Source organism: Apium graveolens, chromosome 5, assembly GCF_009905375.1.
Source record: "Apium graveolens cultivar Ventura chromosome 5, ASM990537v1, whole genome shotgun sequence".
Taxonomy (NCBI): Eukaryota; Viridiplantae; Streptophyta; class Magnoliopsida; order Apiales; family Apiaceae; genus Apium; species Apium graveolens.
The window spans coordinates 22,985,206-22,994,048 of NC_133651.1; the positions used below are offsets into that span (position 1 = coordinate 22,985,206).

Sequence of the window (8,843 nt, forward strand, 5' to 3'; positions counted from 1 at the left end):
TGTTTAACGAAAGTTATAGCAATTTGGGACCTTCAAAGCTTCAACCAACAAAAATTTGTGCTCTCTTGTTGAAATAAGGTAAGTTGATTTGTTAAAATAGTCTCCAGGAATGCCCTCAAGGCTTCAAGTGATCAACTTGAAAAGAATGACAATCAGCATAACTACCATTTTCATCAAGAAAATGCATGAACTGAAGGAAAACGAAAGCCGGGCAGAAAGAAACCTTGGAAAAAAGCAATATAAGAGTAAGTTAGCTGCATCCGCTGCAAGTTAGTTTCAATGATGTAGCCAAAACTATGTACATTGAAGCATGGTTTATGCAGACATACATGTACATGACCCACAATTAAGTTTACAATCGAGTTCAAGATGAAGATAACTGAACTTGACACGTTCACAAAACCATTGCTTATAATCTGATTTACCAAATTCTACATAACTTGGTAAATATCTTATGAACAAAGGATAGATCATCGTATATTTCAATTATCATAAATCACAATTAACACAGGTGCTGGCTGGATTATCAGATGTTTCCCCTACAAAAAGATGAACAGAACCTCGTTTTTCTAAAGCAGAAACCGGTAATCTGAACTTTCAAACATATGTCAAGAGCTGCCACTATCACACAGCTCCGATTCTTCTGTTGTTCAGCTACAATTTTGTATTCGTCAGACACGATAAATCTCTGACAACCAGTTTCCGGGAACAATTTCTTGCAAGATTAAAATTAACAACTTTAGACACACATCTAGGAGATATAGACAATTAGACATACATTATGAAAACAAAAATATCAAGAATTCCCCTACAAAACACATAAACATGAACTAAAACTCGCGCAACACACTGATGTTTAAACACTAATAGAATCACACAATTGAGTTAAAAAAGACACACTAATGAAAAAACACAGACAAAATAATAATAATAAAAGTAATCAAGAACTTACTTTAAGGTATTTCTGATAGTTAATGTATTTCTGCTCTTTCTTGGCGCTTTTAAAAACCTTCTTCACATTGATCCTCCTCATAGGCATCCTCCCGATCACACGAGTAAAATCTTGATCAATCTCTTCTTTACGCAATGAAAGCGAAAACAAACCCTCTCTTCTCCTCACACTCCTCTCCTTTACCACTTCCAAAACTTTACTCACTGGTGGTGAACACGACTTCCTTTTGCACCGTTTGGCCTCAATGCAGGGTATCGAAACAGGGGTCGACTTGTTGTTGATTCTTGATTTGGTTTCGACACAATGGAGTAGGTTTCGAGAGCCCCATACAAGATCGTTTAGTTTGAAGTTGTGAAGAGGAGTTCTTGACGTGAAATATATTGTTCTTTCTGCAGATGGTAAGAACTTGATCTTTATGTATTCATTGTACACATAAAGAGATTGTGCAGAAACTTAGGGTAAACTATAAAATGGATGATCAAATAGTTTGGTTGCAGATAGAAAAGAAATATCAAATATATAAAGGGCAAGTATAATCATCCCTGTTCCGACAAATGTGAATCCTACAAGGAAAAGGATACTTGTAACTTTCGTGATCTGGTTTTTAGTCTTTGTGAGTTTTGATTAATCATCGCCGGTGTAGCAAATTACCATCTACATTTAATTTTAATTTAAAAAACGAGACAATATTCGATCTTTTTTTCTATTTTTGTAACATCTCAATTTAGAATAATTAGGGTACTTAAATAATAAAATTCTAAAAAGATTTTTAAAATATATATATATACATATATATATATAATATAATATAATATATAATGACATATCGTACATTTTTATTAGTTGGGTCTTGGATCAGAGACATCAAAAAAGGTCACATTATTTTCCCCAAATGCCTCGAAATGGTTAGAAAAATATCTGAGATTCCGAAAGAGGTCAAATTGTTTTCCCAAATATATATATGAGATGTTACGTGAGTAATTGGTAGAACTTTTTAATAAGAATGAACCCTTAACTTATATGTCATGTTTGAAAATTTTTAATAACGATGAACCCTTTAAAGATAAATGATAGATGTAGATTTTGACGGTAAAAAAAGTTTGTACATGTTGATTCCTGTCAAAGTTTAATATAGAAGATGTAGGTGATAACTTTGTTTCTTCCCCGGTCTTTTCCTCTCTCACTCGTGTTCGAGTCCATTTCTTTTGGCAGAATGCGTATGGTTAAGCTGGTGTAACGGGGTGCTGCAAAACAGAACCGGAGGGGGGTTGTAGCCCCGCGGCAACTCCGGCATGAGAGTAAGAATGGGGTTTCTTGAAGAAGAAGAAGAAATTTAGGGTTTTAGGGGATTGTACCTCTTCATCCTATCCCTTGATGATTCTTGGTTGGTGAGTGATTGGATGGTTAAGATGGAAAGTGGGGTCCGGTTGTCCTTTTGCAACTGGGGTGTCTTGAGATTTATACACATTGACGGCTGAAATGTAGTTGTTCCATTTTTTGTAACATGAGATAGTTGACATTTCTGTCACCTGCCACGTGTCTCGGGGACCACCCCATTTTGGGTCTGGGGTGTCTCTTAGAGCATACGCAGCGGTGGGTATTACTTCATCTGCCCACCAATGACATAAATTGCCACCTCACCCCTTGATGGGTTTGTGAAAAAATGACCCTGACCCATCCAATGCAAAACCCACTTTTCAATTTTGTGGGGTCTCTAATATTATTATTATAATATATATTTAGTAAAATAATATTATAATTTAATTTATTCATGTAAAAATTGTAATAATTAAACTAAAGTGACTAAGAATTTAAAAAATATTATTAAATTAAAAAACACGTCTCAGTAATTAAAATGCATCATATTATTAAAAACCATGAAATAAAAAATAGCATACAAGAAAATATTAAATTTTACACAGAAATTTATGCAAACTACAACCCACTTTTAATATTTTTTAAGTGTATTTATAAATTTTTTTTTAATTTAATATAATTATATCATATTTTAAAAAATAAGATATAAAGTGAAGAGTTTAGTAACAATAAGTTTAAAAAAAACAAAGTAGAGTAAAAATGCTATGTGTCGCCAGATGCGGTGTGCTAGAGAGAAAAAGAAAAAATAAAAAAAAATGAAAGAGCTGTAAAAAGTCCAGACCCGGCATAGTGGGACGGGACCGGTTTTTTCCAACCTCTCCAACGCGCCAGCTCTCTTATTTTATGAATCCATGCCACTTTGTTTGTCCCGAGGCGGTAATTAGGCCTCCGCTGCGGGTGCTCTTATTTGAGCTTTTGTAAAATTTCTTTTGGGCCTGATTACTTATTGCCTATCATTTGCCTCCCACTCCCTTATGTGGATTTTCCCGGATGAGAGAGTAGTGCTCTTTTCCGGAGTTATGCTTTAATTTATAGTCCCTGACATCGGGGTGTTGTTGGGTATAAGTCCCCGAGATTGTGTTTGGGTAGGCCTTTTGATTTTTGTAACTTGGAATTTTTTTTACATTTTCCCCTTGATTTATGGCCCCTAGCCCCGGGATGTTGTTGGGTATAAGTACCCGGGGTTGTGTTTGGGTAGGCCCCGTGATTTGATTGGCTGGGTACGGACGTGACTGGTGTACAGTATTATGGCATTTTTTTTGGGGTGCCAGGCGGCGGTTGAGTTTCCTGTAGGAATATATGTCTATATATATATATATATATATCAAACGTTGCAGTTTCCCCCCGCTTTTTATCCTCAAAAGTCGTGCCTGTTAAATAATTACAATTATGTAATCATTAACTGTTGCAGTTATTAGTCGGATGCACAGGATTGTGCCACATGTCCTGAACCAACGGACAGGATTGCCCAGTAGTTTAATGGGTTTTTGCCCCACTTTGCCTATAAATACTTGTATCTTCTCATTTCTTTATTCTTTACGCAAACACAAATACCTAAAACACTTTCTGGGTTCTGTCTTGAAGGCGAATTTCGGTGTTCTCTCTCTGAATCCTTTTTATATCTCCCGCTTTCTTGTAAGTTCTCCAGCCCTTCTTTTCGTTTTTTGTTTTCTCGTACTTGTGTTTGAATTAATGAGTAGAATATGTTGACTTTCTCGAATGCATGTATATCGAATGTGGTAATTGGTTTAATTTTGATGTGTCGAGTAATAGCGATTTGTAGGTAGAACTGTTGTTCGATGTTTGAGGTTTTGTTCTGTAAAAGTGGGTTTGTTGTACGTGTAATATCCCGTATTTTCAGAATTAATATTATTATTATTATTTAAATATGTTTATGTGCTTTTCTGATTTAGAAGAAATAAAATTGTGGATATTTTATTCATGTTTCGTGGGTTCGTGTCTTTAATTGAACTAATGTGTTAACTGATAGCTCGTGTCAACCCCTTTTTGTATTGTAAAAGTATTTAGACACTTTTACTAGTTTAAAATGTTATATGTAAGCCGGTCGTTTTATCGATATCGGTAAACTGAGTGTATTTTCCCCTTTTGAGGATCGAGTGGATATTTTACTCAACTCAATATTTGATCTGTGTTAGAAATATCATTTGGTATTTTACCCGTGTTCACCCGGGTAAAAAGGGTGAAGTTTAAAAACAGTTAAAATAATATTTTTCAGCTATTTCATTTCGTGTTAAATGAATTATTACGTGTTTAATAGTATTTAAAAGTGTGTCTGGCCATAATTTAGCATGCGATAGAATTGTGTGTGGTCCGGTAAGGATAAGAGCATTTTCGGATACTCGTTACATGTTTAAAATGCATTTATATGAAATGATCTTCACTCGGGACGCGTGTTTATTTGCGTCTTTATCGAGGTACTCGTTTAATCTCGTTTTATATGTGTTTGAATGTATTTTTTGTGTTTTTGGAGTTTTCTGTTAATTTAGGGATCATTTCTGCTTTACAAAAATCAACGGACCGGGACCCCAACGGGACGTCAAAACCCACAAAATTCGTGTTTTCATTTATATAGAATTATACATATTTCAAATACTTATTACGTTCGCATTTTTGAATTATTCACAATTTTTGGGGAATTTTGATATAAATTCTATATTTTAATTGCTTTTAAAATTATTCCCCGTAATTATTACTTTTGGGCTTAATTATTCTAATTACGAGATAAAAACACCCTAAATTGATTTTGGGGTATTTATTTTTCAGAAAATATAAATAGTCCATTAATTCTTTTTATTTTATTTTATTTTCATTAAAAATAAAAACCAAGAACAAAGTGTGGGAGTAAAATTTCTTCAAGATCACAAATTCAATGATATTGGGAGATTTAGGGATCCTCTGTTGATGCTCTACATACCAAAATAATCCTCTCAATTTGATATCAATTTCAGCATATGAGGTTAGGTATTAAAGATAATCGATTTTGTCTTCTTGAACTTGGAATTCGGTTTTGATTATTGAATGATGGTTTAATGATTTTGTTAATTGATTTTCATTCCTGAGATTGATAGGATCATTTTCATATATTATTTGTGTGATTTTGATTCGGATTTAGTTATAACCGAGATTTGGTTTTGATACAATTTTTGGAATCGATTTTTGGGTTACTCTTGAATCTGAGGTGGTGTTTGAGTATACAGTTAGTTTATAAATGATCTGAGCTTTATTTTGATACCGGTATCGATGTTTTTGGTGTTGATTTGACTGAATATGTGATTTCGCCAGAAAATATGCTCGAGGTCGCCGGTTTTTGACCGGGAACCGATTTCCCAGGACGGTGGCTTGATTCTGAGAGTGCTGACAGATAGGGGAAGATCTGGGGAGTATTTTGGCACCATAAATGATCAGTTTGGGTGGTGTGTAATCCTGGGAGAGGTTGCTGGAAAGGTGCCGGAACTCAACACCGGTTTCTGGGTTTTCCAGATTCCGGTGGCCGTGATTTTCCTTTTCCGGTCACCGTCCCCAAACCCCCCGCCCTTTGATATTTCCGGCCTGTTGTCACAGTTCTGAAAAGTGTTTTTGACAATTCTTTTTAAAATTTAATTCAAAATTTTGTTTTTATTTTGAAAAATCATTTTTAATTTCCAAAAATAATTTGGTTAATTATTTAATAATTAACTAAATTATTTTAAATTCCCAAAATAATTTATTTTATTATTTTCAAAAATCTAGATTTGTTTTAATTATTTATAATTTATTTTATATTATTATTTAGGATTTAATTAATTTATTAATTCGTTTAATCAATTATTTTTATTTATAAATAAATAAATAAAGTATAATTATTCATAATTAATCCAAATTATTTTTAAAAATTATTTTGAGCTTTTAACAATTTTAGTTGAGTATTTAAAATCAATTAATATTATTATTAATTGATTTATTCTTATTTTATTTGTAATAAATAGACCGTTTGTCTGTTTAATACGAAACGAACGCGTATAGACTCTGAAAAATATTATACTTTCATTAAAAATACTTTCGAGACCCAAACCCTTTTTGTTTCGAAAGGCCGCTTATTTTGCAAGTTAATTCTGAGTCGCATATTTACCAAAAAGACGTATTTTGACCCGATTTCAGTTTTAAACATACCTAGTCGAACCTTTTGACGAACCGAGGCATATGTGATATGAACTATGTATGTGATATGTGAGTTATGTGTTTACATGATGTGTGAATTACGTGTGTACGTGAGTCAAGAGTCTTGTATTTGACTATTTTCTTTATGTGCGGGCTATCGTATGGATATACAATAGGGTTTTGACGCGCAGTTCATCGAGTAATTATCGCCTAGATGATTAAAGTTATATCTTTTAATTATAGATGCGGATCGCTCGAGTTGATCAGGACCAGACATTGGGAAGGATGAGATGAAATGGTATTGGATATCTGGCTTCTAGCAATCGCAGGAGCAGCACATCAGTGAATTGTCGAAAGGAAAGACGACGATGTCTTGAGATGCTAGACTGAGATAATTGCATTTTTACGAGTGTGACTAACTACTAAAAATCCAAAGGCAAGTATCCCTATCATCACTTATTGTTCAAGTGATATTTATTCTGAATCCTATTATGCATGTTTCTTACGCTATTCTAATTCCAGAATAGTTCAATATTTTACATATCCAACTGCTAATGATTATGCAAATATTTATTTCCCTATTCTCAGTTCAGAATAGATAAATATTTTACATATCACTGAATTAAATGTTTATCATGCAAGTACTCTTCTGTTATTCTATGTTCTGAATAGTTAAGTGTTTTTACTTATCCAAATATCTGATTTATAAATATTTTATACTTTAAGAAAAAAATGATTTGGTTGCGAGTATTCCTTCCCAGGTGAACGGGGGAATAAAAATTTACCTGGGTGTCGATTATTATGACCCCTTTTCAATAAAAAGGTTTTGAGATTGGATGGTTACTAGTTACAGCGTAGGTGATCGAGACATCGGTCCAGCTGTAATATCTTGCAAGGCGAATATATGCCTTTTCTGGCGCCCTATAGTTACGGTATGGTTGTGGGATACCGGTGGTACCTATATTTACGGTATGGCTGCGGGATACCGGTGCTGTTTAGTGACTGATCATAAGGAATATCATGAAATATAATTGGTTCCAATCTAAACTGTTATTTCTAAATTGTTTTGATAACCATAGAATAAATGATTTATCAACTGTTTCTATTTTGGATTAAAGGTGAAATACGGTTGTAATTCATTTTATGATTGATATGGATATTTAGGTTGTTGTTAAATATCAAAGGTAGTATTAGTATAGATGATTGATGTTGACTTCAGTATGGGATGTTGTGAGCATCAAAGTTTGTATTGATATCTAATTTGATATGACAACAAAATGAGTATTAATATCAAGAGTTCAGTTTTGAATACAAAAGTTTATGATTCAGTCCATAATCATTGATTCATATTATCGTTGTTTACGATATTTTCGTAAACACTGTTTTATAGAGTTTTATTCTCGTCAAGATTCAAAGTATTGCTGAATCTTTTCGCTCAAAAATATCGAAAGGGTTTTGAATACAAACAAGGAACCAATTTCTAAGATTCCTTAACTAAAATTTGTAGATTCAGCAATTAAGATTTTAAATATTCTGCTCTATTGCAGATGTCGGTTTTATATTAAAAAGACCATATATATGCTATAATGAACTTGCTGAGCATTTATTTTGCTCATACTTGCCTATTTTCAAATTTAACCTCCAGTGAGGATTAGCTTGCGCTGATTAGCTGTGTAATTCAAGAAAGCAAGAAAGAAGCGTTTGGAAGGTGGTTGGTCCTAGGTTTGCGGACTAGTGTAAGTTCTATTGTATAAAGTTGTATTTATGTATGTATTAGTTATGTATTGAATCGTTGGTCTAGTATATTTTTTTTCGAAGTTATACTAGCGGGTTGAGTTTTAAGATTTGGAACTATTAAAAAGAGTTTTAAAAGAAAGTAAAAATTATTTATGGAATTTGGATATCTTATTTCTAAAACTGTAACCTTAAAAGATGTTGGATTAATTGGGGTCATAGATGATAAATATCTTCGTCTGACATTTATTTATTGATTCAACGGGTTATTTTGGATTGAGGTTTCATAGTGACGATTGTGGTGATTCCTCTGCAGAGTCTGCCATAAGAGCCAGATTTACATACTCTTCCTCTTCATCTGAATCAGTATCATCCTAGCTTTTACATTCAGCAATGTACGCTTTTCCCTTTTCCTTAACCACATAAGCATTCAGCTTCTGTTTCAGCTTCTCATTCTTTCTCTTCAGATCTTCATAAGTTTCCTTCTTTTCATAAGAATCATTTCCTTTTGCTGCTTTAGGCTTTCTGCAAGCAGATGTAAAGTGCCCCAACTCATTACAGTTGTAACATCTTGTTTTGCTCTTGTCTACCCAACTTGACTTGTAGTCTCCTCTGGAGCTTG

General features: G+C 33.4%; 1 long non-coding RNA gene across 1 annotated transcript; it reads right to left on the bottom strand.

Annotated features, from left to right (window-relative positions):
- Positions 1 to 393: 393 nt before the first annotated feature.
- LOC141661544 (uncharacterized) lies at positions 394 to 1,530 on the bottom strand. The gene is made up of 2 exons (XR_012550013.1): positions 953 to 1,530; positions 394 to 715 (listed from the first exon to the last, which is right to left on the bottom strand). It is a non-coding gene; the product is annotated as an uncharacterized LOC141661544 (long non-coding RNA).
- Between the last annotated feature and the right edge of the window lie 7,313 nt (positions 1,531 to 8,843).